This window comes from Triticum dicoccoides, chromosome 5B, assembly GCF_002162155.2.
Source record: "Triticum dicoccoides isolate Atlit2015 ecotype Zavitan chromosome 5B, WEW_v2.0, whole genome shotgun sequence".
NCBI classification, from domain to species: Eukaryota; Viridiplantae; Streptophyta; class Magnoliopsida; order Poales; family Poaceae; genus Triticum; species Triticum dicoccoides.
The window spans coordinates 41,019,569-41,023,859 of NC_041389.1; the positions used below are offsets into that span (position 1 = coordinate 41,019,569).

A 4,291-nucleotide genomic window follows, 5' to 3' on the forward strand; every position below is an offset into this window, starting at 1 on the left:
GGACATGCTCATAACATCGTTAACTTCTCTGCCATGTCAACATGTGACATGGATCTGACATGGCGGCCCATGTAATGCTCAGCCCATTTAAATTTTGGCCCACTAAATTTCAGCTAGATGTAAGAGTAGTGGCCCATATAGTAATCAACCCAATTAGAATATAAGTGCATTAATTTCATCTAAGGCCCATTAATTTCAGTCCAAAAAATTAAGTCATCTATCATTTCTCTGCATCCATTGAAACTTTAAGCGAATAAGAATTTTACAAAAAATATATGGTCATGTCATTAAAAAAGAAAATTACACAAACACAACCAAAAGTAAACCACTACAGGACCAAAAACAAAATACCCAGAAAACATCAAGTTTACAAGCATGTTTTAGAGAACACTATGCTACTCTACAGCCAACACCGCCCCCATCAATCCGCTTTTCTAGCCACAGATCCGCCCGTCCAGACCGAAGTCGTAAAAACACAAGTCTTTGTTGCTGAAAATGCTCCCATAAATCAATAGCTGCCAGATGATGAAAATTTTGTCACTTCATAAAATATTAGAGGAAGTAGGTAAACTAGAAGTAGCTTAGTACTCCCTCTGTAAAGAAATATAAGAGTGTTTAGATCACTACTACTTTAGTTATCTAAACGCTCTTATATTTCTTTATGGAGGGAGTACATGTTATTACATTCTATATTTTTTCACTCCCAGGGTGCATAGTGCAACAAATTTAATTAAATGTGTGAAAAGAAACAACAAGTGGCAACAAGTAGCATGGGACCTAATCATACACATAGTTACAACACTACAGATTTGTATATATGAATAGATTATAGAAATAGAACAAACATAAAAAAATGATTTACATGTCAAAAATTCTTAAATCTTGCAATGCCTATAAAAGAGAATAACAAAGTATGTACTATAAAACAAGAATAAACATTGGTTGCTTAAAATTAATCAAAAAAATGTGTGTGAACTGAAAATGTAATGAAGTTGACCTATAAGTGATAAAGCAACAAAATACACATCAAGGAACTCCCAAGTACTGCAGCAGTAGAGGACATAAATCAGCCAAAAAAATGGTATGACTATGAAACAATATCCACCACACGGACACATGAAACTGAGTGTTTATAGTTCATCTCAAAGCACTGACAATGGTACATAACACTTGCTTGCCGATGATACGCTTATTTTATATTTTAGTGTTTGATACACTTATTTTATATTTTAGTGTTTGATACACTTATTTTGTATTTTTCTAGTCGATCATACGCAAAAAAGAAATCAATGGAAGAAAAGACCTATGCCTTTTGTTTCCATAAAAAAAAGCTTAAAACCACCATGATTTGCTATTGGGACAGTGGGAGCCAGTCATGTGGCCTTCATAACTCCTCTTTGGCGAATTTTAAGGTACAGATCATGTGTATTTTAGTTTATTTTGTTCTCCAGTTCTGACTTCTATTTTTTGACATAAATATTGTTGTGTAGACTGTCAAGTACCATATCAAGTTACCCATATCTTTCCTGGTTCTTGTAGCAGACAATAACTACAGAATTTCTGTAGTCCTGAAAACAGTATAATACAATATTTGTAGAGGAAAAAGTGTTACTCCCACCGATCTAAATTAATTCTTGCACTGGAACTATAGAGCAGTGCACATTGAAACTAATCCTTAAAGAACTATGTCACCCCAAGCATCTTAATTTACTAACTGAAACAGAACTAAGAAGGAACAAGGTACAGCGGGTGGTGGCGCATTACCTTCCCTTTCTTCATGATGGACTTGACAGGATGGCCCTCAAACAAATTTCACAAACTTCACGCTCAGCTGAAATGAAAAAAAAAAACACATATGCACAACACTCACATTCAGTTGACAGTAAATCAAAGACACATATTTCTACAAAATAACAGAGAAGGGCTGGCTTGCATGATGACCAACCACCATCAGTTGAAAATAAATCAAAGACACCTCTATGATGCAAATTTTGGCACAATCAGGTAAAATCACTAGTATATACCACAGCTAGTTGACATTAACATGCATACATGAGAAGCTTCTGTATACGCAGATATATCCGGCAACTTAAGTTTGTGGTCTAGATCATTACTCAAACACAGATCTATCACGTACGGACACTCAACCAACCACCAGTACATCAATTCAATGCATGCTACTACAGAAACATCAGAAGGTTTTGTGTTAAGCTAGCAGTAACCATGCGTGCAAAAAATCAAGGAATATAAAAGTAGCAGGTTCTAAAATTTAGATCCAGCGTCTGCATAGACATATCAGCGATGGAAGAACAAAATCACAAGTTGGTGTGGAAAGGGATAAGCTCACCATGCATATCTGCCGCTGTGCACACTCACCGCAGCTGCTCTGGTACTTATCTTGTTGACAGTATTGCTCTGCCTCCAGTCGAACGCGTTGAGCTGGTAACAAGGGGCGAGTGGCCACTAGAGTTCGCTGCGGCCTCCAGCGAGTCGTCGCGGTATACCGGCCATCACACAGCTGCTCTGCTCCGACAAGGCTACTGTCGATGTTGAAATCCATGCCGGATCTAGCGCACCCAAGACGCCGTTGTCATCGCTCCTTGTTGCCGCCATCGAACTCGCTTAATCTACAGCACATGTTTCAGATCAGATACCGTCAGGGAGGATGGGGCAGAGTGAGGGTCAGCGGGAAAGGTAGAGCATAGGGTTTAGGACGCAGAGGTGCCACTGGGAATGTGAGCGGAGGAAGTACGGGAGAGGCCGGGGTAGAGAAAGGGCTCAGTCGGGAGGTGGGGGAAGGGGTGGTGAAAGGAGCGACCACCAGATGGGAAGGGGGCGGAGGAGGGAGAGGAGGGGATTGGGGATGGGGGCGGCGGAGGAGGGACAGGAGATTGGGGATGGGGGCGGCGGCGGAGGGAGGAAGAGATGAGGGAGAAAGACAGAGTTTCGGGTTAGGTCTTATACCGTGAATGGTTCAGATGGGCTTTGGTGGGCTCGAAATTTTACCACCGCGCGCGCTAATGGAATTCTAGGCGCGCCCTCCCTCCTTTCCTCTCGCGCGCCTTCCTTGCGCCACCCAAATTCAAGCGCGCCCTTCCTTTCCTGCTTTCCTTTTATTTTTTTATATAAATCATCCGGCTAACATGTGAGCCAAATAAAAAACATGTACGACACATTAAAAAGAGCCACCCGTGACCGTGTGGATTGTGATAAACAAAGAAAAAAGTGAGGCCGAGCTAGTCGATCGATGACAGTTTTCTTGACGCCCCTTGATGTCCGTCATGAAGGGGCTACCGCTTTGACGGCCGTCCGCCTCTTGCTGATCCATGACAGTTTTCGTGATGGTTTTCAGGAACGTCATCAGAAATCCGTCATGGATTAACAGATTTCTGGTAGTGTATCCCTCTTCTTGTACCGGCATTAATGGGCCGGAGCCATCATGAACATAGCCCTCTTCTTCACCCAGTCCTTCCTGACCATCGGTGTTGTTGAGACAACGACATCACTTCCTTGTGCGATTATGTCCCCCAACATCGCTTCTGTTGCTTCGTCTCGGGAGTGCACCATAGTTTCTGCAAATATTTACATCATGTCAATTATTATTCAAACATGGTATAGATGGATATATATTAGTGGCAAACGTAGAACTAGCTAGCTAATCACAATAAGGAATCATGTTAGTGGCCTCGACGCTGCTTTTCTAGAGTTTGGGGTGGCCTCGACACAACGCTTCAAGGGTTTGGTGTGGCCTCGACGACAACGCTCTTTTAACTTGGTAAATTTGGGTGGCCTCGAGAGAGTTAATTTGTCGGGTAGGGGCGCGGCGGGAGGGGGTAGGAGACCAACATTGTTTTCTCTCTAGGGTTTGGGTGTCCTCGAGAGTTTTGGTCGAGCGAGAGGGCTGAGGGGGGTACTGCTGTGGTATAAGTTATCACGGTCGAGAGGGGGTATATATATCGACCGCCCCTCATGTCGAAGTTATCCGGGAGGGGGTTATATCGACGACGACATGACATAAATATACATGGGAAAATAATGTTATCGGGGAGGGGGTATCGGTACCCCCCCCCCTCCCTCGTGTTGAAGTTTCTTCTTTCTCATCTATTCCTTTCTTCTTCTTCTCCTCTTCTCTTTCTTCTTCTCCCTCGAGAAAGGAAAATAAGGAAAAGGAAGAAAAGAGGAAGAAGGAAGAAGGAGATCGAAGAAGAAGAAAAAGAAGGAGAGGAAAAAGGAAAATAAGAAGAGGAAGAAAGGAGAAGAAGAGGAGAGGAAGAAGAGGAGAAATAAATAA

At 42.3% G+C, this 4,291-nt stretch overlaps 1 long non-coding RNA gene across 1 annotated transcript; it reads right to left on the minus strand.

The window, feature by feature from the left end:
• Nucleotides 1-232: 232 nt before the first annotated feature.
• LOC119305115 lies at nt 233-2,833 on the minus strand. Its single transcript, XR_005148552.1, has 3 exons — nt 2,348-2,833; nt 1,765-1,831; nt 233-515 (listed from the first exon to the last, which is right to left on the minus strand). It is a non-coding gene; the product is annotated as an uncharacterized LOC119305115 (long non-coding RNA).
• Nucleotides 2,834-4,291: the final 1,458 nt, after the last annotated feature.